This window comes from Ambystoma mexicanum, chromosome 6p (assembly GCF_040938575.1).
Source record: "Ambystoma mexicanum isolate Mex_15411 chromosome 6p, UKY_AmexF1_1, whole genome shotgun sequence".
NCBI classification, from domain to species: domain Eukaryota; kingdom Metazoa; phylum Chordata; class Amphibia; order Caudata; family Ambystomatidae; genus Ambystoma; species Ambystoma mexicanum.
Genome location: NC_090935.1, coordinates 286,114,824 through 286,134,451, shown reverse-complemented (window position 1 = coordinate 286,134,451; position 19,628 = coordinate 286,114,824).

Genomic DNA, 19,628 nt, shown 5'->3' with positions numbered 1-19,628 from the left:
CAATACCCAGGAACATCAGTGCTAAAAAAGCCATCTGGTGCGAGTCCACTGGAATGATGTGGACGATCCATATCGGAAATTGCACGAGCACCACAAAATGAAAATACATGGGCCTCAATGTTTACACCACAGACAATCAGACCTTAGTCCATCCACCAGTGGGAAACCTCCAACCATTAGTCAACCTTCAACCTTTGTGGGTGATGCTCCAATTTCACCTCTTGCTAAACTACCGGCAACCAATTTATGTGTTAAGAAAATAAAGTGCTCCTTTAGCCACACTTGGGTTGCCGCGAAAGATCCAACATCAGCAGATTGACCATGAGATACATTTTCTTTTTATCTAATCCTCCTTTCCATTGACAAGTTATTTCTTCAGTTTTTTTTCACCACTTCTACATTTTGAATATGGGTTGACCTTTCACTGCAGTTAACTGAACAACTTCTTCAGTAGCCAAAGAGCACCTGAGGCATCCTATCAGCATCTGCCCACTGTAGAAACAATAATAACCCAATCAGAAAATAAATGCAAAGTATCCAACTTTCTTTCAACAGATACTAAAAAGACAGCCACAGAATCAAAGCAGATGAAAATAATGTCAAAGAATACCATCAAATAGCAGTGGTTAATATAAGTTACACACACAAGACTGCAAATAAACCTTCAAATATGTAAACATTTATTAGCACTTACATTTGCATTAGCCACACTCTCACCATGTGCACAGTGTGAGTTCTGGAATCAGAAGGATAAAACTGCAGAAAATGGTGGCTTTCATGCTTTCCAAAATAAATACCACAAAAAGAGGAGTCTATACTAATAAAACTGCTAAAATGGATAACACATTTTCACTACAACATATCACATAGAGCTACACAAACAAAACAGTAACAGCTACCAATAACAAACAATCAAAATCACAGAAATCTTTTTTTTCTGCACCCAGCATCATTCATAGTTGCGGCTATTTAAGGCGGCTAGAAATCCTGCATTGTAGCCGCAGCTACACAGACATTTTTGGGCAAACTCAAAATTATACTAAGCCAAACAAATGAACACCTAGGCACATAGAATAACAAACACAAATGAAATGCTGTGCTGTATCATTCACATAACAATATGATTATTGCACAGAAAATGCATGGTTTGATAGACACGCCTATAAGCATAGCCGCAGCTACGGATGGAACTAATAAAATGAAGAAAAGTGTTGATGCTTCTACACACATGCTTTTTTATAGACACGGTTATAGAAAAGCCCCTTCATGGCCACTTGCTGTTAGCCGCAGCTATACGAAACAAACTATGACTAAAAAAATGTATTCCCACTCCTCAAACTCCAAATAAGAGTCCCTAACATGCCTACCAGCCCCCCACTCTCCTCTCCCCATGGTCCTCCTCAACTCCCCTAGTATTTGCCAATACCCCAAAACACTCCATGCGTCTATGATGATAATACACCCAAAATGTTGAATAGCTGCGGCTACCACACATCCAAAAACACACGATTTGCCATTTGCTGGTATGTATCCGTGGCTGCTGGTGCATCACATATACCCTCAGGTACCACACATCCACAAACACACAGCATGCCTTTTGCTGGTATATAGCCACAGCCGTACAGTGGGGTGTCACTTATACCCGTGACATGTCCAGGTGGCTATGGGATAACTGCGGGTAAACACCCCAGCTGTTGCTAGACACGATCCTCAATACACTAATCACACCCCTTTTTCTTTATCGAAGTATGTTATATTCATGACGAAAGAGACAGTACTGATACAATGGTACTTAAAAAGTTTCAACACAATAATCGACTGATCATGGAGTTATTTAAAGTGGATGATGATAAAAAAAATGATGGCTTTTATACTTTCCAAAATGAAAACCAAAAAAAGAGGACAGTATTTACTAACCAAAATACTAAAATGGCCAACACAATTTGGCTGAACGTATCACAGACAAGTACAAAATTACAACAGGATCCTCAACCAATTACAAACACCAAAATACACACATCATACATAAACTACTCTTACAAATTACTAGAAATTCAAACTAGAAATCATTTTCCTGGAAACAGAGAAAGACTGCACATGTCATGGCTGGTTTGAAAACGGTGTGACTGACCAGGGACAGTTGGCTGTTTTGGTTACTTGCTTTTTGTCAGAAACTAAATATAAACATGAACCTTGGTATGTGAGATTTTACAAATAAATTGTTTGGATTGTGGGGAATGAGTTGGTTCCAGGTTATCCAAAATCGTTCAGTCTGAAAAGTACAGGGCAGTCAGACATCATACTAATTCATTGTGAAGACAATGATTTGGGGAATGTACGAGGTGTGTCCCTTACTTTAATGATGAAACCTCACATTGTATTCAGCTTTTCCAATCTGACTTAGAGGCAAAAATGGGGATGGACCACCAGATTGTATTGACCTTTTAATTAACATTGTGTCACTACTGTTTGTTTCATCATTTGTATTCGGTACTCAGATTAAAAATAGAAAACATCTTATAAATGTTTCTAGGCAAAAAGCTGTGTGATTGGTGTATTCCGGATCGTGCCTAGCTACCCCAATGACTGGCGTGTTAACCCGTGGCTAGCCGACACAATCCAGAATACACCAATCACACCCCTTTTTGCCTAGATGCGTTTATAAAATGTTTTCTTTTTTTTTTATCTGAGTACCGAATACAAATGATGATACAAACAGTAGTGACACAATGTTAATTAAAAGGTGAATACAATAAATGTCAGCTCATGAAGTTATGTAAGATAGGTTGACGATGTGGAGACCATAGTATACATGACTGTACCCTAACTGAGGCTACATTTAATGGATACAATTTCACAAGACATAGTAACATAGGTGAAAATACACAACATACCATGCATTGGATCAGGTAGTTAAAAATAAAGCAGGGTGGCTGAATCGACTGCCTATTATTTATTTTGTATTATATATTGAATAGTGTATATATATATCTATATCTATATATATATGTATATATATATAGATATAGATATATATATAAATATATATATATTGAAATGAAGGAGAGGAAAGAATGAACCGCACTCTCCGCGGTCAGTTGAAGGACCAGAATCCATTAAAAAAAAAATATATATATACGTATATATGTAACTAAACAGTACTTCTTTTTTCTTTGTTATATTTTTCTTTTGAGAATTTCCATTTTAATAACCACTCTCCTTTTTCTATTGAGTTTTCGTCTTTTTTTCTCCTCGCCTCCCATGTAAAAAAAATCTTGAAACACACAGGCAAAATAAATAAGACTCCCAAATACCTACTGGGTCACTTGTCATGGGCTTTGGCCATGGCCACTGATTTTTCACCTCCAACAGAACTATTCCTATAAAATAACTTTTAAGAAGAGTTAAAACACAAACACCCCAAAGTCTATAGCTGTAGGCAAGAAAATACTGATGCTCGCGGCTATCTGTAGTCCTTTATAGCCTCTAATATAGCCACAAATATCGGAACAACTGATGGAAAAAAAATGCTTACCTGCCCCCCCTAGGCCCTCACCAAGTGCCCCCCTCATCTATAATAAAGAATACTCTGCCAGGAAGTATTAGTATCATCAGATATAAATTCGAACAAATCTTCAGATGTGGTAGTGGCAGGGACCCTTAATGTCATTCTGCTCTATTATTTTCCGTACATTTTTTAGGGCAAACTGATTCCTGATTTTCTTCAGGTCAGAAAGCACCGTTTTTCTTTTTTGTCACCCGTCATTTACAGGTTTTTTATTTTACAAAAGTAAAAAAGTCTGACTTTTAGTCTTTTAACAAATAGACAACCATATATGCAGAACACATTAATATTCAAAAAATAATAATGCATGCATACACTGAAATGTAGAGCATCAAAAGCATAAACATGGTTGGTTCATATCGTAAAGAGAAGACTAGAAGCATAGATCAAGGAAAGCAACATTCATTCTAAGTTAGTACATATATGTTGTAACATCTAAACCCTTGCTATTTTTTTATTTGCATTTTAGTTTTTAGATTTTTAAGTTTTTTTATTAAGCATTTAGTTATAAATGAATGGGAACTTTTGCTTTTTTAAAACTAATATCCCATCCTGAGTACATAGCCAAGCCCATTTCATTAAATGAAAAACATTGCTCACTTTGCTGTGAACAAAAACCTATATGTATTTTCATCAGTCCATACTATTCAAGATATATTGGAGTTAGCTATGTAAAAGGAATGCTTCCATACTCAGCAATGGTGTAATTCTTTGACACGGTCAATCTCCTGTGTTTTCAAGTTTTTTATCATCACTTCCAGATAAGTACCAAGCGCTCTGGTTATTTTCTGGTTTGATTATCATAAACAGCTGACCACCATAAGTCTGATTGTAGCTGCCAGATTGGAGTTAACACAGGATGTAACAACTTTATTCTTTCCATTTTTAGTACTTTGCAGAACAAAATTAAGTGCTTCAGAGATTCTTCTTCTTGCTTACACAAACAACATCTATTGTCACAGGTTAGTCCGTATCTCGTTACGGTCGGTTTGATCCTTATGATGTTTAGTCTGAAACGTAGGATCAAATCCCTATTCCTAACATTCACACTCTTATTCAAGTATCTTGGTAGGGACTTTGGACTAATTGATATTTCCTTTGATAGAGTATGGAATTTTGAGGCACTTCTAGCGCTTTCAGTTCGAGACCAGTCGACAGCCAAGAGTAATCTGTTTACTAGCATTGGATTGTTGAGCAGTGTATCTAACATTACACGTAGGTTTTGCAAGTTCTCAGTGCATTTTTTCTTCCATGCGGTTAAGGGCCAGTACGCGAAGCTCTATTTTTCTGTTCTTAAGATTTTGTATTGCAGTGGGCAATGTGATGCTTCTATTTTCTCATACGTAGATAGAGCTTTCCAGACTACATTTACATTTTAGTTTATTAACAAGCTTTTATACAATTTACATCACAATCATTCTTCCAACATGAGACATTCAATCAATACATCATTACAGTCTTGCCATAAGGAATTTCACATAATGACTCCCTTTTTGTTAATGTTTGGTTATTCTTTCTGAGCCCTTCCAGTGTTCTCTGTTTTTTTCTTATTTCTTGTGCTTTTGGTCCATGGTTTAGTCTTTTACAGTTGGTTATTTTGGTGACTGTCCTCATTTAGGTTACTTCAATGGACCCACCAACAGTCTTATATTACTCTTTTCATATTTTTTTCCAGTAGGTTAGTTCCAGCACAAGTCAGGCTAAAGTTCTGTCCTTCCAAAAATACAGACCACCATTCCATACTTTTCCTCATTAGATATTTAGTTTTAAAAAAACTGAGAAATATTGTTCTCTCATTTACTACGTTTTCACAGTGAAGTAGTAGATGTTTGACTGTTTCAGAGTTACAAAGTATGCATCGACCATCTTGCTCTCCTCTCTTTCCAGTCCTGTGCAGAGACTCTTTAGTTGGATAAACATTCAACCTAATTTGTACTAATGTGGCTAGATGTTCTTTACTCAGGAATTTCTTCATGAAGCAAGGTATTGTGTTTCTCCTCCTTTCACATCCTACGTTTGCTGACATTGAAGCCATTTTTGCCACTCTATCAAAGGTAATTATCCAATAAGTTTCTTTCAACTTAGTTTTCACTTTTTCTGGATTGGTTATTAGTTGTTTAATGGATGAATTCAATGCCTTCAGATGTTCTTTACATCTGTGTTTCCCATCCTTTAATATGGTAGATCCTGTTCCATGACCATCTTTTTTCAACATTTTGTATCCTGTTGCTGGATATTCTTCCGAAACTTTCCTTAGGAGATTTAGGCTTTTCCATAGAATCATTGACTCTAGTGATTGCAAACCCATTTCTCTGCATACTACCACCATCTGGATGTTCTTGAGTAGTCTCAAGACTTTTTTTACAAAATGTCCGTTCAAGGGCTTCCCATACCTTCCAGGATAGGTTTAGTGTGGTTTCTCCACCGTATGTTACTATTGTGATCACTTTTCCAATGTAAAATGAACGGAGTGGCACCATTGAGAATTTTCCATATTGTGCATGGAGTATCCCTGCTTGTGATGCAAGCTGTGATACTTTATGATATAGCTCACCTTGTCTTGGCTTATCAATTGTCGATGGGATGCAGTCTATCCCAAGATACTTGGTTATCTTACTTTCTCTAGGACTTTGTTTTCTATTTTCCACTTACATTTTTTATTTAGCAGCCCTTTGATTGATCCAAGAGCCATGATCTTTGTTTTGCCTCTGTTTATCACTAAATCGGTTTTGCACATATATTGCTGAAGTTTGTTCAGGAGACTCTGCAGCCCGATTTACGTCTGATCTAAAATGACCAGGTTGTCTAAATACTCGATTACGTGTAACTCAGTGTTGTTAATTTTTGGTGGGAAGTGTAAGGTTGAGTGAATTGCTTTTGGCAGGTCTGCTATGTATAATTTAAATAGGGTAACTGCTATTGGGCAGCCTTGTCTTACTCCCTTATTTATTTCGAAATTCGCTGTGCATGCCCCTTCAATGTTTAGCCTTACACAGAATGTCGTGTCCGTGTGTAGAGCTTCAATAGGGCACAGCAGTTCTGATGGACACTGTGCATTTCTTAGTTTGTCCCACATCTTCTGTCGATTGACCCCGTCAAATGCCTGTTTCATGTCTATGAATGCCACAAACAGGCTGCTTTTCTTCCTCAGGGTCTCTTTATTGAACAGGGCTAATAGGAACAGATTTAGTTCTGTCCCTGTCCCTTTTGTAAACCCTGCTTGATGTGGGTCAGTGATTTTTTCTATTTCTGCCCATTGTGTGAGGCGATGTTCTAAGAATGCTGCAAATAACTTGCCTATTACGTCTAGCAGGGCAATAGGTCTGAGGTTTCCAGGGTTTTTTTTGGCTCCATTGTTCAATATAGTTATTATCAGGCTTGAGGTCCAGGACTGTGGTAATTTCCTATGTTCTCTCACCTTTTCAAATACCATACTTATGAATTTTGCCAATTTTTGCTGGATCGGTTTGTAAGGTCTTGTTCAATAGACCATCTGGGCCTGCTGCTGCAGACCTTTTTCATTTTCTTATTTTTTCTTTTATCTCGTCAACTCCCGTTTCAATCTCCCAGTTTCCTTCTTGCATATTTTTATTTGGAGATCTGTGATCTATTTTAAAAAAAAGACATTATGGACGTGTGTTATCCATTTTTCTTCTGAGACCTCACAGGTTAATCGGTTTCTTTGGTTTAGTGTTATGCAGTTTATTATTGCCCACATCTCGTTTGAGTACATCTTTGACATTGCGTCTAACATCTGTTCACCTTGCACTTGTAGACACATGCTCATTAGGCTAATCATCCAGTTTCGATATTTCTGCTTTCTTGCTTTTATTAGACTCAAAATTTCTTCCCTTTTAAGATTTAGACTTGGCCGAATATCTTTCCTCAATTGTTGTCGTTCTTTTGATATTTTGAAATCGAATCTGTTTTAGTTTCAGCAGTGGATGCACTAGCCCAGTTTGTTGATATTTGTATTCTTCCAGCAGCCCTTCGTATGAGAGGTCGTTCGAGTTTGTTGCCCTTTCTCGATATCTTTTGCTACATTATTGGATCGACCTTTGAAGTCTCAGCTTATTACAACCTTTATTTAATACAAGGTTTTGTCTGTATAGCATAAAATTCTGTTTGTTGACTAGGTTCCATGACAGTTTCAGGATCTTGTGATCATTTTGTGGTAACACATCTAACCTCTGAATTTGGTCAAGATGGTTTCTCGCCAACCATACATAGTCTTGTAACGCTCACCTGGTATCCACGGGGACGTCACTCAGCCTGTTCTGACCTCTTACAACCTCAAACCCTTCCCTGGAGTCTACTCGACTGGAGACTGGTCCTGAAAGACAGGATTGGTAGAGTTTAACTTCCTATTGTCTGTGTGCTTGAACCACTTCTTCCCCGGGGTCCAACCCTTCCCGTTGATCCACAGCTCACCTTGTTTTCTGGTAAAGTGTGCTCTCCGTCCTGCTTTCAGCGCAGGGGCGCGTTGATTGATGCGGGCTCGTTGCTGCCTAGTTACTTCACTGGCAAGAGTCCGACAGGTAAGTATAATGAGTCTTTTGAACAGTTCTCTCACTTCGTTCCTTTCCTACCTTAGATGATGGCCGGCGTCCGGGGATGGCGACGTGCTGCTGAGATGATTAGTGCTGAAGGTGAGTGAGAGCGCGATGCGCAATGCGACCCTTTCGTATTTGTATTGAACTGAGTTCTTTTTCTGTGTCTTTTAGGTGCTGCGACGTTTTCAGCATGGATGCCAGTTATGAAGAAGAATGCGGTGAGTAAGTGCGGTATGTGGCGCCTCTAGATGTTTCCACGCTAACCTGGAGTGTCTTTTCCCTCTAGCAGATGGATGAGAAGTTCCGGAGACAGAGTTCCCTCAGAGCGGCTGGGATTCAGGTAAGCGTTTGAAGCTCGTACAGTCTTTAAAAATAAGCGAAGATTTGCTGAATGCCTACTAATGCCTTTTTTTCTGTTCTTTTCCTTTTCCTTAGGAAGCGGCATGCCGGGATGGGATTGACACCACCGAAGATGCCCGCAGAACAGAAGAAGCGATGAATGATGGGCAGAAGCGCCACAAGGTAAGGCTGTTCCTAACGGTGTTCTTGTTCTTGCAGGAGCTGAGCGCAGAAGAAAGATGCAGGCCTACTGGAGACCGATCCGAACACAGTGAGTGTCACGCTGCAGGTGCAGAAAACACAAAGCATGTTACTCAGCCTGGGCGTGGCTTAAATAGTCTCTGGGTATCCCAGGTTTCTCTGGGGTGAACCACACCCAAAAGACTAGACTGCACATGCAGTTCTGGGAACCGAAATATGTGGGGGCATCCATCTTGTCCCCATCAATGCACTACAAGTCCAATCCCCAACGTTATCCTATGGGAATGGGTGAGTCTGGTGCCACAAGCGCCAAGTCTGACTCCAAGTGGGTCTTTGGAGGGATGGAGAGGCCCTTGAGGGCCGTGTAGGTGATCGTGGCCTGGCTCCAGCCTGACATCTTGGAGGGCTGGGGACATGAGGGGCAGGAATCATAACAGCCTATGGTTGATTCTTGGAAACCGTTCGACCAAGTTGCTTAACTAGGCATGCCTTCTTTGGTCTGTCCATATAACATATACATGTCATTGGTTGCCATTTCAAGCATCCACTGTTTTACAAGAGCATTTTTTGTCAGATCATTGTTACTATTTTTGTCAAAATTCAAACAATTTATATTTAAGTCTCCAAATAAGAGTATCATTACGTTTTTAGCAGCTGTCTCTCGTTGTCCATTATTAGTGAAATTGCCTTTTGCATATATTGTGGTTTTATTTTACTGTGATTCCAGTAGATGTTAATTACAGTTGTTATTGTTACTTCACATGGGCCTTTGTCTTTATATTCTAAGGTGACCCAAATAATATATGGGTTTGGAATTCCTTGATTGATTATCTGCATATTTCTCGCTATTAGGGTGAGTAGCCCCGAGAATGGTCTTCCAGCTGGTCCTTTTTCTGCTGGATTGAACAATACATTATAGCCATCGCAAATTGGTATGTTTGTTATCCATGTCTCTTATAGACATATAATTTGAGCTGTTTTTAAATTTGTATGGCTCTGGTTAAACAGGTGGCTAAAGCCTCTTGAATTCCATGAGATCAGGTTGCCTTTCGTTCAGATGTTATTTTCTTGTTGCTAATTATTTCTATTTTGGTTTAGTGATGACGCTATCCATGACCAATCACCAGAGCTCCTTGTGTCCTGGTCTTTCATGTTTTTTATTGTGTTTTCGTTTTTTCTTTCGTGTTATTTTTTTTTACTGTAATTTTCAATTTTTCCATCTCTTTTTTCTGCAGCGTCTTTTACCATTTCATCTAAAGTTGTGTGCAGTATTTTTTACTTCCCCCTCAGAAGAATTCTGAGGTTTAAACAGTTCATGTAATTGGTCATAATCGATCAATTCAAATCCATTTCTTTGTATTTCATTGGATCCTTGAAGTAGAGACTCTTTTACTATACATGAATTGAGGTGTAAAATCACGCTATCAGATCTTGTTTCTTCCTTACATTCAACTATTGCAATGTCATCAGACACTATTGTTCTTAGCGCTGGCGTACTGTGGATCAGATTCATGACGTTTCGTCTATTTAAGATCAGGTCACTCTTGTCTGTTAGGATCCATTCCAGTATTACTTTTTTTGTTTGTTGTGCTGATCTAGAGTTGTCTTTTTGGTGCTGTGGCCGTCTTGTTTATTTACCTAGTCTGTTCCCTGGGCCCTTTGGTTTCCAATCACAGCTTTTTGTATTGAATGAGTGATTTCTGTCTGCCAATTGACCAATATTGTTATTTCCTTTTCTCCTTCACCTTGCTTTCTTGGCTCTTTGCTTGTAATTTCCTTATTGGGCGGTCTACGATCTACAGCCCTTTGGTAAGTGTTGGTCGATTTTTTGTTTCTTTTTCCCTCCAGTATTTGAAATGTTCGTAATTGTTCTTCACTGGGTCTTTCAGGCATGACGTTACCTTTATGAGGAGTCAGTTGTTCACAATACGGACTGTGTGCCTGATATGTGACTTTTCGGCCTGTTGTATGCTTATCTTTTTCCTCCTCAAGTTGTACGCATCTGTCAGTTTCCTAAATATGAAATGAGATGTCACCAATCAGGTCACGTTCGACTGCCTCATTTTCTGATTCATTAAACGTACGGTCTCCATATCTCTTATCTTTTTCCATTATCTCTATAGAATGATTGGTTCCATTTGTTGCTGTTGCTTCATGACCCCGTCTCAAATTAAGAGGTTTTGTTGTACTTGGGTTTATCATCTGTTTAGGACTTGTGAGGTTCCTCAAGAATGCTCTTGAGCCATTTGATTTCCTCACATTGTCTGGGACAGTTTTATTTATTTGAGAGGAGTTCTATTGTTGTTTTTTGTTTTGCACCATCTCAGTAGCTTGTTTTCGTCCATCATCTATTTCTTTACTTGGCTTAAACACCAGATACGTTTCCAGGTCAGTTATATTTACCGGTTGTTAAGTTTTCCTATGTTTTCCATTTCGTTTATTTTTTTGCTTCCTTCCTTGTTTTCCATTCTATTTTGTTCTGTCTTCTGTCTCGATGTAATTAATTTTATTGTCCCAGATTGCTCACTGGTGGCTTGACCTTTTGGCAATCTGCTTACTGTACGGCTAGAACTTATTCTATCTGTCTTCTCTTGTGTAGATATGTTTTAATTCTTCGATGAATTCACTATTACGTTTTTTTGTTTTCGTTGTCTACTACACCTGCAATCGTCAGTATCCCCCTTTCCCGTGCGGTCATGCAGTACTGTTTCTCCTTTACCTTGTTTGACATTGTTTGCTCTCATCCATTTGATTGAGTGCAATAGTGCCTCAATTAGGATGGCATTCTCCTCTCTTCCACCACTTGCTAAGTCACTTAGATGTTGCTGCCAGTTCTGGGAGGCCTCCACCTCTATGTTCAGCCATTCTTTGAATTTTGCAGTAAATGTTTCGAGGTATGTCATTTTTGTCAAGATCATGGCCTGTATGGTCGTGTTATCTTTTATGTTTTCAATTAGTACTTTGTACAATTTAGTAAATGGTGCCATTGCTATGGTCATAGCTTCCATAACATTATTGTGAATTTGTATCCCAGCGGCGATGGACAAATTATTTTTGTTGGGAGTTGCCATTTTGGAGCGGCTCATCTGTCTTTGTGGTAGAGTCATCTAGCATTGTTTTTCCATGTTCTGCTATGGACTGCTTCTCGGTTATGTGTTGAGTAGTATTCTGTTGTTTTTCTTGTCTCTTGGACAAACGGGCAACACATTCTATATCTTGTTGATTCTGAGTTATTTCTTGAGCTGGTAGTTGGTTTTTACTTGGTAACCTTGCATCCATTGTTCATTTAGATGGTCTACACTATTGTCCGGTTTGGTGTCTTGTGTCATGATAAAGTGTTTCAGTGTGTCTTTGACTGTTTTTCTTGTGCATTCAGCTTCAATTTCTGTTTCTCTCATATTGAGCTTTTCTATGGTTTGGTTCTTTATCTCGGGACATTGCTTTCTCGTGTTTCAACATTTTATTTATGAAACTTTGGCATTGATCACATTCAATTTTGTTTTTTTGCGCCTTTATGTGGCTCGTCCTTGTACCTCCTTCTAGGAACTCATTAAAGAGAAATCTCTGTTTTTTATGTAGATCAATGTAGATTGGGGTTTACATGTGCCTGACTGGGGAGTCTTCATCTCTTTGTGGATCGGGTGTACCATTTGCTACTGTTTCAATATAGTTATCCAGTACTCCCCGTTTAAAACTTAAGCATTCATTGTTTGTGTGCGGGCAGATTCCTGCTATCATCGATGGCAAGAGCGATTGATTGCTATCATAATTTGAGAGCAAGGTTTCTACTGTGTCTGGAGATCAGGCAGCGTGCGTATTCAATTAGGTCTAGAATGGGTATACTGGAATTTATTCTTTGTTCGTGGATTGTGGCAGCTATGTTTTTTTCATCGCCCCTGTTGTTAGATTCATCGTGTGTCTCACCATTGCCTATTATGTCTTGTGCTTTCCGCACATCTTCCCCATTTCCTGTGTCTCTCTCATCATCCATGTCCTTCACTTCACTCGCTTATAATATTTCGGCATCTGTGATGTCCATTTGGAGTTTTGGGGGGATGGGATTATTGTATCTTTGTTCCTTCTCTGTGACCTTACTGTTCTATACTTTCTAAGAATGGTCCAGTGCACTTCGTGAGTCTATTTTGTCTGTATTGCGAGTGTCAGTATTTTGTTGTTGTGGGTGTTGTTTGTTTACATTTATTTCACTCGGGATGATTTCAGAAATCACGCTCAGTGCTTCAGACATACCTCTCACCTTATTCACTTTCTCAGTTTCTCAGTTTCTTCGGGCTGCTTTTTTCCAAACTTCTCGGCAAGCACTTGTGTTGCAGTTTGCGTGATTCCTCTCATACAGCCAAGTAACTGTAACGTTCCTGTAACAAAGGTTTTTGCACTGAAGTTCCTAGGTTGTTCTTAGTGCAACTGAAGCATAATGTCCCTTCACCAACGGTTTTTCACTGACTTTGATATGTTTTTAGTAGGCCACTTTAAGCAGACCTTTCCTTTAGCATAGTTTTTTCAGTAAAGGGGATAGGTTTGTAGTAGTGCAACTTAACTATAACGTCCCTTTAACAATGTTTTTTGTTAGTGAATTTCATACGTTTTTAGTAGGGCACTATAACCGGAACATTGCTTTAGCATAGTGTTTTCTGTAAAGATGATAGGTTTTTGGTACTGCAAATGAACCATAACGTCCCGTTAACAACGGTTTGTCACTGATTCCTTGGCTGCCCTCATGATGAATTTGTGGAAAGACCAACTTCTCCGGTGTATGTATCCATTTGTGCTACCCCTTCCTTTTCCTAACAGTGTTGCTGTATTTTAGCAATTACAGATGTAAATGGTAAATGTTGGTAAGTGTTTGAGTGGTTTTTCTTTTTGTGTTAACATTGCATGGTGAATCTGTGCCGCACAGTACTGTCCGAGATGACTGCAGGTGAGCAATATGGACATTTCCTAGGGAGACTTCACCTGGCCGGCATATGTGCAATCACACTGCAGGTATCCGTAGGACTCCACTAGTGGCCGCATGGCCGCATCCTCTAATGCACTTTTAATTAGTTGTGGAAGCGCATGCATATCTGTTGTACAGCTATACCCATGCGTAGGGCATCATCTGTGTGCTAGTAACACCGCCCTGGTCTACGGATTAATACGGTAGGCTACCGCATTTCAAGTAGTCCTGCCGACAATGTGGGTGGCTGTGCAAACCTATTAATGTATGGCTGCAGCAAGCCTGGCTGTGTGAGGCCCACTGGTAAACAAGGAACAGGAAGCTCCAGTGCAACGTGGGCGTGTTAAATGTCACATTAATTTGATTGATGTGCTGCTTGCCTTTCCATGACCCATGAAACAGACACACTGTCTCTGCACTGAGCACTGTCACAGAAAATGTCAAGGGGTCGCCTGCGGGTCATACAGTTGAAGAAAACATGTAACTGCAAGTGTGACCGTTTGTAGTGAGTCTGCAAAATGGCAAAGCTGGTGCGGCTTGGTCACGCACATACTAGTGCATGGAAAGGCAAGTAAGCAAACAGCAGAATCTCCAGAGCACAAACAATGTCGGTGTTAGTTAGAAAAGTACTGTAGCCGCATGGGTCGCGCTGAATAATTATCTTCCTGCTCCACGTAATGAAGCTGTGTTTTGCGTTGTTGTAAGTATTCTTGTATTTCAGAATGTATGCATCTCTGTGAATGCTAGTTCTACGGCTAATGGCATAGCATGAAGTGTTTGTCCTGCATGTGACGACAGTTGAAATAGAAGCACGAGGGACCAGTGGGCGGGGTACTGCCCTTCTAACAATGAAGTAGGGTAATTTCATGTACAGCATTTTCCACATCTGCTGCTGCCAACAACAGGGGCACTCCTGTAGGGCAGCAGAGCTCTAAAACATCCTTGCAGACCATATGACACGCTACAGACCCTTACCTGGCAAAGGGCATTGTATTGTGAATGTACTGCAACGTGCTACTCTACAGAGGGAAGGTACATGGAAGTGCATGGGAAGGGTCCATCCAGGAGCATGACTCTGACTGATGCCTATGTAGGTGAGGGCCACCCAATACTTCCCTCTCTCTGGGCATCCCCTATGTTATCCATGCAGGTGCTGCCCCTTCTGTACCGGGCCTTGCCTGCTGTTCATTCTGTGGTGTGTGTTAGAAGACCAAAATAAATAGAAATGAACTGGGAAAGGAAAAAAGGGAAATAAAGAAAGCTCCTCTCCTTTCAGAGTTGAACAATGGAATTGCCAGTGAACGGATGCAGGGCGCGGCACACCGTATACGCTCCACACAATGTGTGCAAAATAAAGGGAGGCGTGGCACTGTGGAAAACACTGTAGTGGAATCGGGTAGAAAGGAGCTCGCTGTAGAAAGAGGTTTCTTTGCGTGTTGCAGAGCGTTTTGAAGAGTTTAAGTGCACAACACTTAATACAAAAAAAGTTCCACTACTTTCAAGAAGGGCACCAAGGCAATTTGGATAGGGTGTGCAGAAATCGGGATTTCAGGAATAGTAAGATGAACATTATTGGTGTGAAAACTCTTCGTGCTGTGAAACGTCATATTCCCATGTGTGAAGTACGCTATTGGCACATGTCGTACAAAAGGACAAACAGATTTCTTCACAATGTACCGCACTTTCTCCATTTGCGGACCAAATGAAAAATAATGCATCCACATCGGTGTCTGCCTAATGCGATATAAAGTTTTGCAGGAGATCGGAAACAGAAGCATTACCTGGGCAAGTGCCACCTTCATCGCAAACAGCACTGAAACTCGTGTAAAATGCTGTCATTTTCCCTCCACAATGAAGAAAAATAATGTTGGCATAATCACGCGTCTCCAAAGTGTCACACAGACGAACCAAAATCAGTCACTTCATTGTAGGTGCTCCATAGCAGTACACATCCACATGATAGAATCCAAAATGAGCCGCCACTGCACATTGTTTTCCATTCACTTTCAATCAATGTATTTAGAACTCCCCCAAAAACCGTATGCTGTGGCTCGTGAAACACACAGCCATAACCGCACCCTCTGCATTTCTGTTGGCAAATACACAATGTACCACAGTCTGTGCATACAAACCACACCCAGAAACCTTATTGACCAATCCCATAGCCTCTACAGGCCCATTTCAATGGCTGTCATTTGCAAAAGGGGCATATGTAACATGTGCAATCCTGCAACTTTCGTGATGTCGGCACGCGGGAGTGGGGGAATACATTACAACCAGGGTAGGGTATGTCGTTAGTTGTGGCGGCTCTGAAAGGAGCCTTTTTTCAAAAATGTGCTTCCATAGAAACACCTTTTTTGTGGTTTTAATAAGTATTTTTTTGTTTTGTTGGTCAGATCACATTCTTACAATAGGGTCTACAGTGCAGCCTGTAGGTTGTGAAACAAAATATCATTCCCACTGGTCGACAAAGACATGCCATTTGCTTTGAAAAGGTGTATATATCGAGAACCAATGTTCTCATCGTCACAGGAGAACATCCCAGCAGCACTCAAGAAGTCCCAAATGCTTCTGTTGAGAGACCCCTTCCAACCTCTGGCAAGCGACAGGAATCATTGGAAGAGTCCCATACTATTCTTGAGAAAAGCACCTTGGCAGTGGGAAAAATGCACTTCACTGCTTTCATCAACTTCTTCAGTTGACGGTATACACAGGAACAAGCCATGGAACCCAAATGCAACGCTCATAGTGCACGACCACACCATGTACTGTTGCGAAAGTGGCCCCTCGTCGACATTCTGCAAGCAGCCCGCCAAAAGTGCACACATTGCCACAGCATCACAGAGCCTCCACTCCCTCCAAATCGAAATTGCCATAAAAGCCTTTTCTTGACGGCATACTGGAACAGATCTTCCACAAAGGCATCACTGACTATCAAAAAAGGGTGTCTCTCCATCTCTGCCTGCTACCCTCACTACACAGAGTAAGGAAAAAAAATGTTGCCACCCTTTCCCGTGACGCACACCCTGAGCACCTGATTGGACAATTCCCACAGTCCCATATCCATTGGCCAGCAGGGTGAGAAGTGCAGAATGTGGCACGTGCACTTCCCCAAGTATCGCGCGGGCTACGCCCACAGTAGAGCAGGAGCAGTCCTTCTTCACTTTCCACTATTTTTTGTACATCGCTACCTTATTGGGTACTGTGAAATAGTCAGACACGCAACCACCAATGACATCCAAGATGTTAGAATCTAACACTGCCACTTCTGTACAACACTGCATATGCAAAACAAAAGAGTTGATGGCTGGAAGGTTTAGAATAAATCTTGACCTCTGGCATTGCTCTGGGCAACCCTCCAGACCATCGTTCTTCGCCTGCCAAGCCATTACAAAAGGGGAAAAACCATATGCAAATCAGGCTTGGCCCCACCCCCAAAGGGGTAGTCCAGCCCGAACTGCTAGGTCACATCCCTTTTGCACGAGACCACAAGCATCCCCAGACATGTTTCAGCCTTGTTGGGCGTCATCAGTGAGGAGTAGCTTGGGTCTCTAGGCCCAGCAGGCAAGGGACCCACGTCTGGGCATACCCTTCCCACTCGGGGTGACAATAGCAAAACAAAAGAGTTGATGGCTGGAAGGTTTAGAATAAATCTTGACCTCTGGCATTGCTCTGGGCAACCCTCCAGACCATCGTTCTTCGCCTGCCAAGCCATTACAAAAGGGGAAAAACCATATGCAAATCAGGCTTGGCCCCACCCCCAAAGGGGTAGTCCAGCCCGAACTGCTAGGTCACATCCCTTTTGCACGAGACCACAAGCATCCCCAGACATGTTTCAGCCTTGTTGGGCGTCATCAGTGAGGAGTAGCTTGGGTCTCTAGGCCCAGCAGGCAAGGGACCCACGTCTGGGCATACCGTTCCCACTCGGGGTGACAATAGCAAAACAAAAGAGTTGATGGCTGGAAGGTTTAGAATAAATCTTGACCTCTGGCATTGCTCTGGGCAACCCTCCAGACCATCGTTCTTCGCCTGCCAAGCCATTACAAAAGGGGAAAAACCATATGCAAATCAGGCTTGGCCCCAGCCCCAAAGGGGTAGTCCAGCCCGAACTGCTAGGTCACATCCCTTTTGCACGAGACCACAAGCATCCCCAGACATGTTTCAGCCTTGTTGGGCGTCATCAGTGAGGAGTAGCTTGGGTCTCTAGGCCCAGCAGGCAAGGGACCCACGTCTGGGCATACCCTTCCCACTCGGGGTGACAATAGCAAAACAAAAGAGTTGATGGCTGGAAGGTTTAGAATAAATCTTGACCTCTGGCATTGCTCTGGGCAACCCTCCCGACCATCGTTCTTCGCCTGCCAAGCCATTACAAAAGGGGAAAAACCATATGCAAATCAGGCTTGGCCACACCCCCAAAGGGGTAGTCCAGCCCGAACTGCTAGGTCACATCCCTTTTGCACGAGACCACAAGCATCCCCAGACATGTTTCAGCCTTGTTGGGCGTCATCAGTGAGGAGTAGCTTGGGTCTCTAGGCCCAGCAGGCAAGGGACCCACGTCTGGGCATACCCTTCCCACTCGGGGTGACAATAGCAAAACAAAAGAGTTGATGGCTGGAAGGTTTAGAATAAATCTTGACCTCTGGCATTGCTCTGGGCAACCCTCCAGACCATCGTTCTTCGCCTGCCAAGCCATTACAAAAGGGGAAAAACCATATGCAAATCAGGCTTGGCCCCACCCCCAAAGGGGTAGTCCAGCCCGAACTGCTAGGTCACATCCCTTTTTTGCACGAGACCACAAGCATCCCCAGACATGTTTCAGCCTTGTTGGGCGTCATCAGTGAGGAGTAGCTTGGGTCTCTAGGCCCAGCAGGCAAGGGACCCACGTCTGGGCATACCCTTCCCACTCGGGGTGACAATAGCAAAACAAAAGAGTTGATGGCTGGAAGGTTTAGAATAAATCTTGACCTCTGGCATTGCTCTGGGCAACCCTCCAGACCATCGTTCTTCGCCTGCCAAGCCATTACAAAAGGGGAAAAACCATATGCAAATCAGGCTTGGCCCCACCCCCAAAGGGGTAGTCCAGCCCGAACTGCTAGGTCACATCCCTTTTGCACGAGACCACAAGCATCCCCAGACATGTTTCAGCCTTGTTGGGCGTCATCAGTGAGGAGTAGCTTGGGTCTCTAGGCCCAGCAGGCAAGGGACCCACGTCTGGGCATACCCTTCCCACTCGGGGTGACAATAGCAAAACAAAAGAGTTGATGGCTGGAAGGTTTAGAATAAATCTTGACCTCTGGCATTGCTCTGGGCAACCCTCCAGACCATCGTTCTTCGCCTGCCAAGCCATTACAAAAGGGGAAAAACCATATGCAAATCAGGCTTGGCCCCACCCCCAAAGGGGTAGTCCAGCCCGAACTGCTAGGTCACATCCCTTTTTTGCACGAGACCACAAGCATCCCCAGACATGTTTCAGCCTTATTGGGCGTCATCAGTGAGGAGTAGCTTGGGTCTCTAGGCCCAGCAGGCAAGGGACCCACGTCTGGGCATACCCTTCCCACTCGGGGTGACAATAGCAAAACAAAAGAGTTGATGGCTGGAAGGTTTAGAATAAATCTTGACCTCTGGCATTGCTCTGGGCAACCCTCCAGACCATCGTTCTTCGCCTGCCAAGCCATTACAAAAGGGGAAAAACCATATGCAAATCAGGCTTGGCCCCACCCCCAAAGGGGTAGGCCAGCCCGAACTGCTAGGTCACATCCCTTTTGCACGAGACCACAAGCATCCCCAGACATGTTTCAGCCTTGTTGGGCGTCATCAGTGAGGAGTAGCTTGGGTCTCTAGGCCCAGCAGGCAAGGGACCCACGTCTGGGCATACCCTTCCCACTCGGGGTGACAATAGCAAAACAAAAGAGTTGATGGCTGGAAGGTTTAGAATAAATCTTGACCTCTGGCATTGCTCTGGGCAACCCTCCAGACCATCGTTCTTCGCCTGCCAAGCCATTACAAAAGGGGAAAA